Consider the following 9,402-nt stretch of genomic DNA (forward strand, 5'->3'; position numbering starts at 1 on the left):
CCGAGCCGCTCGCGGTCGCTGCCGTCCGCCCCGGCCCTGCAAGCCCCCGGCGCGTCCCTCGCGGGGCCGCCTGTCTCCCCGGTGCCTGCCACCTCCGGTTTGCGTCCGGGGAGCCGCTGGATTGGGAGGAGGGGAGAGGATGACCAGGGCTTTCCGACCTTTTCTCCTTCAATTTCGTTCCTCTCTTCTCCCAGGGAAAGGTGGCAATCACGCTACGCAGAACTGACAAACTCATCTCGGTGTCGCACCGTCACACGTACAATAGCCGTGTCACTCGGCATCAGGCGAGGGGAGGCGGTGACGGGACCGCAGCCCCGCCGGGGCTCTCCGCCGCTCGCCGGCGCCGCGCTCCGGGCGCTCTCGGCGCGCTRTCGGGCAGCGAGCGGATCTGGGGCGGCGCGCGGGCTCCGGCGCGGGCTCGTCCCGTCCCACCCGGGGGCGGGAGACGGGACAGCGATTCCTGTGCCACCAAGGGTGGTTTTAGCATCGACCTAAGCGAGCCCCGTGCCGACCCAAGCGCAAAAAGCCGAGCCGCGGCCCGTCCGCAGCTCCGTGCCCGTTTGCAGACCGCCCCGACGGCCCCGCGCGAGGACGTTGCGCTGGCGCCGGCGGCGCAGTCTCAGAAGAATAGAGCAAAACACAAAACCGCTCCAAAGAACCAAGGGCAGGAGCAGCATCGCTCCAGTCAGCTGTACCTCGTCCCACACGGGATGGGCTTTGGCGGGACGGCGCGCTCCTCGGCGGCGCGGTGCACCCTGGCTCCTTAATACTCGAACGGAAACGCACACGGGGGCAGGCGGGCAGCGGAGAGAAGCAGGGGAGGAGGCTGCGCACAGAGAGCTCTTTCTGCAGAAAACTCCCTTTTTCGAGGGTAGGAGGGATATTAGATGGTAACAGCAAGAGCACAGATTTTTGCGCTCCTATAAATCATTATTACTAGAATGTCCCCAAGGGGATGAGAAGCCTGAATCAGTTACATGCGCACACACACATGCAATGCCAAACTTTCCTGTGGAGAGAGAAAGAGAAAGAAAGAGAAAAGGAGAGTAAACTAAAGAAGCAAAAGGAGAAAAAATAAGAGACAGGAAGAGAGGGAGAAGAAGGAAGAAAGCAAAAGAAGAAAGGGAAGAATGAACAGAAGGGAATGAATGAACTTTGGAGGCAATTTATAATTCCCTTCACCTACATCATGAATTGAACATGCAGAAAAAAAAAAAAAAGAAAAAGAGGAAAAGAAAGGAAAAAGAGGGAGGGAGGAAGGAAGGGGAAAATATTCCGCCCAGCATGCAGATTATCATTTGAAAAGATTCTGTTGCTATGTTTTTGTCCCTGGGTGATGAAAATGAAATTGTCTGATGTGTGCGCCGTGTTAGATTTACCTTTGCAGGGTTCACCCACAATCAGTGGAGAGGGGTCACGCCACAATATGTCATCTCACAGCTCCATCACACCAACTCCAATTTACACGAGGAGGTATTATGCATTTCAAAGGAACCCCCCGCGCGTGGCTCTTGTTACTGATCTCTATCGCCGCTCAGCTGAGGGAAGATTAGTTCTGCTGCAAGGGCAACGAGACTTATTTGTTTATGATGATATTCTCCTTAAAGACGCACTATTCCTTTTTTTAATGTCTAATTTAAAGTGTGCATTGAAGGGTTTGGGGAGGCGAGGGGACGTAAAAGGTRAGAGAATTCTGCTCCCTCCCATAAGGAAACCTAATAGTCTGAGTCTCCCATGCATCCTGCTCATTAAAAAAAAAAAATCTCCATTTAAATGCAAATTTGCGTTTTAGCTGGGGACTCCCCCAAAAGCTTCTCTCGAAAGCACCGGGGAAATAGGATTCGGGAAGCTAAAATGGCCGACGGCAGTCGAGCGCCCGCGCAGAGCGCTCCCCGGCCGAGCGCGGGAGGCTCCCGGCGCGGCCGGCCGCGGGCTCTGCGCCCGCCCCGGCGCTCCCCACCGCGCTGCAAAAAACCGCCGGCTCGGCGCGCGTTCTGCCGGAATTACCGCATAAAGATTGGCAGCCGCCCCACGGCGGAGCCGGCACCGGCACCGCGGCGAGCCTCGCTCCCGGCAGGAGCCGCGCGGCGCCCACGGCCCCCGTCGCGCCCGGTTATTTGAGCTTCTCCGCATTTTGCCCGAGTTGGGAGCCGCCACGGCCCCGCCGCCGCCGCCCTTCCCTCTCCCCGCCGCGCTCCTCGTGGGCGCTCGAACGCCACGGGCGAAAACAGTCCGGTGAATCAGGCTGGTAACACCCGCGGGAAAACACCTTACGGTATGATACTGCAGCCTGGTTTCAAAATTGGATTTTGCCAAGAGGAAATGCAGTTTATTATAAAACACGTTTTCTTTTAATTTAATTATATAATCTTTGGCTTCAGAAAAGGGATGCTTAAATCAGMCCCGTTTAATTTGCAAGTGTATTCACCCATCACCTAGGGCAAATTGYTTTAAATTAGCAGGTGACTACATAAGTTCTAGATACGTGTCAGACAAAATTTTATCTGCCAGCTCTGCGTACAAGACYGTCTGCATCAGCAGCGCCGCAGCTGGAATCGAGGGGACCAAGGGGCAACTTCCAGGAGCGGCGCTCGCTCTGSTCTCGGCGATACCGCTACGGCACCGGAGCTGGGACTTCCTCCCCCTCCCTCACCTCTGTTAGCATTTCGCCAGATCGGTCCACCACGCTGCTTTGCTGCTAAACGAGCGGCGAGAGGAGGCCGCCGCGGCGCCGCGAGCTCGGCTCCTCGCTGCCCGGCGGGACGGCCCGCCCGGCACTCCGCCGTCCTGGGCGAGGGGTTCGACCGGCACGTCTGGACGCACGTGCGATCGCGCCGACCTGTACGGGGAACCGACAAATAAACGTACCGAACGGTTTCAACAGGTGCTGCCCGCCTGCCCACCCGCCCTCCGCCGCTTCGGGGTCCTCCCCGCGGCGCCTCGCGGGGCAATTCGGAGAGGCGCCGAGCCCTCCGGCGCCCGGGCCGGCCCCGAGCGGCCGCCGAGAGGCAGGCGGAGTCCAAGCGCTACGAAAACACGTGATCTCAGCAAATAAACATTACAAGGGGCTGTTTCAAATCTTTGTAGTAGCAAATCTCAGCACTTAACTAGTAATGCAATAAGTCCTATCAAGAGCACGCTGAAAGGTGGAATAAATTTCACGGAGAACAATGCTGGTGATGTATGCATATGACCAACGTACAATAAAACTGTAGAATGGGAGGAAAAAAATGCATACAGTCAATACAATAAAATCAGCACAAATATAGGCTGTGTAAGCAAATAAATCTAACAATCCAAATATTTTACAACACGCTCACACGCGGAACATTTTTTTTCCCCCCAGAAATCTTAGGGTAAAAAAAAAAAAAAACAGACTGTTTTGCATCTTAGTGTATTGTAAAGGCATCAGCGGCTGTCTGCACAAATTACCATTCATCTCGGCGTTGTTGTGGAAATTTTCAAGGGATTTGCAGTAATTATATGACAAAATGCTTGCAAATCTCACTCATTGCTGAATAGAAACACACGGGTCAAAGATTGAACACTCTCAGCTTGGTAATTTGTAAATGTCAATCAGGCTGGGGGCCACGGGAGGCGCGAGGCAGACGCGGTGAAAGGCAGAGCGATTCCGTGGCAACCAGAAAAAGGCTTTTCAGCACAGATTATAAAAGGCATGGGATAGTTTTACTTTCCAGCTTTTTTTTTTTTTTTTTTTTTTTTTTTAAACAAACTGATCACCTTGCACCAGGAGGAGGAGGCAAAGGGGGGGGAGCGGTAGGAGGAGGGAAGTAAAGAAAGGAAGGAAAAACAGTTTAAATAAAACTGGTGAGATTAAATTAACTGATACATACATTCGCAGAGGTAGATCGTTTGCTCTGTAATAAATATGGACTCCTATCTTCCCTTCGCCAAGACAGCAAGGAAAGCAAAATAAAATTAAAAGATATAACAATAAAAATTATAAATGCATTGCAGTCCTGCCGACCAGCGGCTCGTAATGAAGGCTGCTGCGGAGTTTGTTAGCGCGTTATCAATCCAGATCAGGAATTGGTAGAGGAGTCGAGGTGAGGGGGCTTCGGAGCGCGCCGGCCCCCTCCCCGCCAAACCCGCCCGCGGGCGGTGGAGGGCTGCTCCGCACTGCCGGGGGGGATTTTTCTTTTTTTCTTTTTTTCTTTTTTTTTTTTAAGCCAATTTTCATCAGTTTCCATTTTCCAGGAAGTGGGATCGGGAATTGAATTGTTCCAAACCGCACTAAAGAAATAAATCCCGACGTCTCCCACTCCGCAGGGGCCCCAGCGAAGCGACCCGACAGCTCTCCAGGCGAGAGGAGCCTCGTCCCCCCTGCCGGGCTCGGACCCCCCAGCTGGGCTCGGACCCCCCAGCYGGGCTYGGTCCCGCATGGTTGTGGCCGCCGGGACCGTGGCGCTCGCTCTCGGGGCCTGGCTTGTCCTGCAGCGCTAAGAAAAATGACATTTTTGCTTAAAACCGATGATGTTTGGGGGCTCCTGAGCTGATTTCCTTTAGTTTTTGTTAAAAAACAAAACAAAACCCAACCCAACGCATTGCTATTTTTGTCTCAGCGACCAGTTTTGGTGCCGAGGAGCCGCCCCAGGAGAGCCGCGAGCAAACRTCGGGAAAAGCCTCGGAGCCGCCGCCGCTGCCGCCCGCCCACCGCCCACCGGCCGCGGGATTCCCGGGCTCCGTCGCGGTTCAAGGTCCCGCCGGGGCCGGCGCTTTGCGTAGCCCGGGGCCCCGGGAGACGTTTCCGCTCCTGCCCCGGGAGCTCCCGGCACCTCGGGGCGCCCCGCGATCGCCGAGGGAAGCAGAAGTCGGTATTTAAGCACCGGCACGCGCGTCCCCGCCGGAGCCGCGGCTCGGCGCCCGGCCGCCGCTGCCGCCTCCTGCCTCCACGGCAGGGACCCCTCCGGCGAAGCCCGAGATCCGCCCCGACGGCTCGGCACGGCGCCGCCTGCGCCCGCAGCCGCCTTTAACGAATCCGAGAAAAATTATGAAGTACCATAAAGCCACAAGTATCATAAAAAGTATAATAAAATTGAGAAAAGCTATTAAGTTATAAATACAACCAATACATGCAACATCACTCAGATGGCCGAGACCAGCCATAAAATAAAGTCATTTTAAAGCTCYGTTGCACAGGTTACCCAGTCCCCGAAGTCACCAGCCGGCCCGGACGGGGCTCTGCACCGCCGCCCCTCGCCCACCCCGTCCCTAAGCCCCCGCAGAAACGCTCGCCGGAGCTGGCTCACCGCGTGGGAATGGCACAGAGCAAGAGGGTTTGGTGGATAAGGAAAGAAAAAGAAACAAAAATAACCCCCAAGCCCCCCAAAGCCAGGGATTTGGAAACTCCACGCTCGCCCACGAGGTGAAAACTTTAAATGAAGCCACGAAGCTTCACTCACCGAGCTCCCGACCACCGCGAAACAACTTCTCGTCCTTATTTACTCCAAAAGTCCTGCACGTTATGAATATTCATTGGAATAATTAAAAACACCATTCGCAGCCCATTATGTTTAGTGTTTGCCCAATAAAAACAAACAAGTTAATGATGATGTGCAATAGGGGAATTTAACGCTATTTCACCTATATACGAGCTAAAAGTTGAGCTTCCCCTTCCAGCCTAGTCAATTTACTGAAAATAAGTAACCRCCGTAAAAATATCCGGTGGGCTGTAAGTCAGAGGTACAGGCCTCGATATATTTGTCTCCTGTCCTTTTTTTGCTGAATTTCTCTTTTCATTTTTGGCTACAGCATTAGAGAAAAATCAAGGCGTGATTTTTTTTTCCTCCAAGAATCATTAAGGCGATGGATAGCGCGACGGCTTCGCGGAGAGAGGGCAGGTAAGACGGAGAAAACGGCCTGAGAAACCTCGTTACGACCCAAAGGTCGTTAGAAAACACATTTACCTAAGGCTGTACCCCAGCGAGAAAACCTCTTAAAGAAAACTGTAATTCATGCACGCGCGTTTCCCCAGGAAAAGGGGGCCGAGAGCGCCGGAGGCGGCGTCACGAGCTCCCCTGGAAGGTGCTGCYGAAGCCGGAGGCTTTTCTCGCATATTAATGCTGTTTCACGAAGATATAACAGCAAACTATTAGCTGTTATATCCACAAATACACACCCAACCGGCACGGAAAGGACCGGCACAAATCAGGAAAGTTTACGAGGAGAACTTGCATTAATTTTACCCTTTATAGGCACTAAACCTCAGCTGCTGCGTCACCGGCCGCCGCTCGGCTCCRAAGGGGTTTTTAGCAGGCGGGGAGCGGCCGCGCAGCCCCTGCCGGGACCGACGGGCTCTTCCGCGCGCCGCCACCGCGGGAAGGCGCCGCCGGCAGCACCGGCACCAGCACCGGCACCGGCGCGACGGGCTGCTTCCGAGCCGCGGCCCCTGCGCCGCCCGCCTCCGTCGCGTTCAGCTTGAACGCCGAGCAAAAGCAGGCACCGCCGGGTCAGAAAAACATCGCGGAGCAAAATGCCCGGCTGCAAGGGAAAGTGATATTAAAGATACAAAGCCGGGGAAAAAATTTAAAAAGGCAGAGAGAAAGATGGGGAAAAAACCGCATGCACCAGCACAGGGCTTATATATAGTCTCGCACTGATTAAACAGAATCGACTTGGCTACAGACTTGCGCTTGGTCCCAAGCATTAGAGAAATGTTATTTGCAGAATTGCCTGAAGTTTTATTTAATGCAATAAAAGCCCATTTCAGATGAGAATTAGTCCCGAGACAGACGACCGCRAAGGGCCCTCCGCGGGGTGCCAGGGGCTCGAAACACGCGGCGCCGGGAAGCCGGGAAGGGGCTGGGCGGGCGCTCGGGGTCCTCCCGCCGCGGGGGCACGAGACGAGCGGCCGGGAGAGGGTCCCGGCTAACACCCGCGTTAACGGCGCTCCGCAGCCCACSCCGGCGAAGGAGCTGTCCCGGCAGCGGAGCTCTACCGCGTGCCCAGGCTGCGCCTCGGCGGAGCGAGGCCGTTTGCTGAACTGCTCCGGGAGCAGAAACTAAAAGCAAACCCGCAAGCACCCCCAGCCACAGAAGAGCAAAGGAAAAAATAAAATCACRGGTATTACCTTTTTGGGGGCCTTTGCAGAAACACCTTCTGTTAACAGTACTATCAGCATTTAAGTAAGAAATTTTCTATTAATGGAGTTGCTATCATCCTTTAATAAGAAACTATTTCCAGGGTTCCCTCCAGCCTTAACCAAAAGGGGCTGCTGTTAATTTTATATATATAAACGTCCACTGGTTTTCTGTTTATTCCCTCCCAATTCTTTGCACCTTTTTAATGAAGTAAGGCAGCTCAGGGAAAACRAAGGCGAAGAGCAGGAGCTGGGCTCGCAGGAGGTGCCTCCGATCCGCCCTGTGAAACGCTGCGGGGAAAGAAGAGGGAAAGAAACCCAGCAGCCCTCAGCCAGCGCAGAGGGGCCTGCCGCAAGGCCAAGAGCAACCGCCTGCCGCGGTGTTCACGGCCCCCGGCGACGCTCGGGGAGGACGAGGCAAAGCGCCTGCAAAGCACCAGGTCCCGCGGGGAAGGGTGACGCGGGGCCCCGCGCCGCTCCGGCACGCTCAGGCTCCACCAGCAGCGATTTTCTGTTGTCTTCTGCACCTGCAAATTCACCTGCACGAACAAAACCGGGTTCGGGAGAGGAGGAACAGCGGCTTCGGGCGCACGGCGTGCCGAGGGGCGTTTACGAGACCAAATGTTGTCATCCCCGTAAATACGCGCGGGGAATAAAATACTGCCCAACAAATCCCTGCCGTTTTATCGGCTTCCCTGYGCTTTCGCTTAGTTCCCACAAACCAAGAATCAGATGGAAAACAGAAAGAAAACTGACAATTATTCTACAACTCCCTTTTTCAAATAAAATGACTTTTTACTTCTTGAATTAAGCTGTGAACGCGAGCACCAGTGCATTTCAGGTACTAATAGAAATTCTTTGCCTTTTTTTTTTAAAAAAAGGGCTGAGCACACACCCAAACACTGAATAACAGCAAAAAAGGTTGTCCTTAAAATCACACGCAAAAGGGCAAGGGGCGATTCAAAAGCAGCGCCTCCGGGCCCAAAATCGCGTCCACCCCGGCCCGGGCTCCGGCGCTGCCAGGGTGCTCGTGCTCCCGTGCTTCTCCCCGCTCACGGCCCGTCGCAGGGAGCCTCGTCCGCCCGCCGTGCCCGGCCCTCGCCGCCGCTCGCCTTCAGCGGAGCCGGCGCGGGAGCCGGGAGCAGCCCCTTCCCGCGGCCCCGCGCCCAGGAGCGGAGCTGCACCGGCGCCCGCCGCGGAGCCGGGGGGACAGCACATATTAAAGGTGTTAATGAGCACCTTATTTAAGCAGAGTATCACACGTGGAGCATTAATCACCTTGCAGTAAAAGCGTAATTAAGGAGTCACTCTGCCTTCTGGGGAAGGCTCGCTCGGAAGCTGGGGGAAAACGGTCTCTTTATTAACACAAATTATTTTATTTGGCTAAAGGTAATAATTCTAAGTGGGGTCAACGGGACTCATGCGCGAGCAACGCTCTCGCCCGGCCGGCGTTTCCACGGCGACCGAGCGGCTTCGCTCGCGGTCCGCGGTCCGGCACCGGCGCTGCGAGAAGCGGCGTCGCGGCGGGCACGGCCGCGGGGGCCCTGCAGAAAACCCCGTTTCGGCCCCGATTCGGCGGCGGGGACGGCAGCGCCACGCCGGCTCCAGCTCCGCGGGCTTTTCCCGGCAGTCCCCGCCGCACCGCAGAGCCGCCAGCAAAGCCCAGGAAAACGCTGCCGGACGCTCCGCGGCTCCCGCCGAGCCGCTGCAGCCGTAGGGGGGTCTCAGCCGCGGCGGGCCGCCTCCCCGCCAGCATCCGTTACGAACCGGGAACGGCCTATTTAAAAATACGTCCGATTTGCTAAAAGCAGAGGAGTAAGAGCCCCGAGCAGGGCGCGCGGCCCCTTCCCGGCGCGCGGCCGGGCCCACGTAGCCTGCCAGCACCGCGCCGGGACTTGCCGGGCGCCGGGATTTCGCCGGGCGCGGGAAGCCAAAGCCGGGCCCTACTCAGTCGCCGATGCTAACTCTGTCATTCTCTCCCAACTGGTCTGCTGTACATTTTGGAGTTTAATTGCACCTTGTTCTTCATTTAAACGTCACCGCGCGCATATATTTTCTCATTCTTTAGTAAATTTGAGAAAAATTTTACATTAATGTAGATTATCTTTAGATTTTTGTAATCAACACAACTGAACTGTCTTTGGCCTAAATATTTCTCCTTATCCTATAAATCCGCGCGGTCCCTCGGAGCCGCCTCTCCCYGGCGGAGGGTTTCTCGCGCGCTTGCCCCGGGGCCCTGCAACGAGCCGCCGTGGAGGGCGAGCTGCGTCGTGCGACCCGCGGCGCCCGAGCGCGCTCCTGGG

General features: G+C 55.7%; 1 long non-coding RNA gene across 1 annotated transcript in view; it reads left to right on the forward strand.

The window, feature by feature from the left end:
• Positions 1-3,268, forward strand: part of LOC146597009 (uncharacterized) — a 6,383-nt gene extending 3,115 nt beyond the window's left edge. The window contains exon 2 of the long non-coding RNA XR_014895583.1: positions 2,512-3,268. This is a non-coding gene — a long non-coding RNA (uncharacterized LOC146597009). The remainder of the gene's footprint in view (positions 1-2,511) is intronic.
• Positions 3,269-9,402: the final 6,134 nt, after the last annotated feature.

The sequence above is a fragment of the Rhea americana genome, unplaced genomic scaffold (assembly GCF_003343005.1).
Source record: "Rhea americana isolate MKP2758 unplaced genomic scaffold, rheAme1 scaffold_194, whole genome shotgun sequence".
Classification (NCBI taxonomy): domain Eukaryota; kingdom Metazoa; phylum Chordata; class Aves; order Rheiformes; family Rheidae; genus Rhea; species Rhea americana.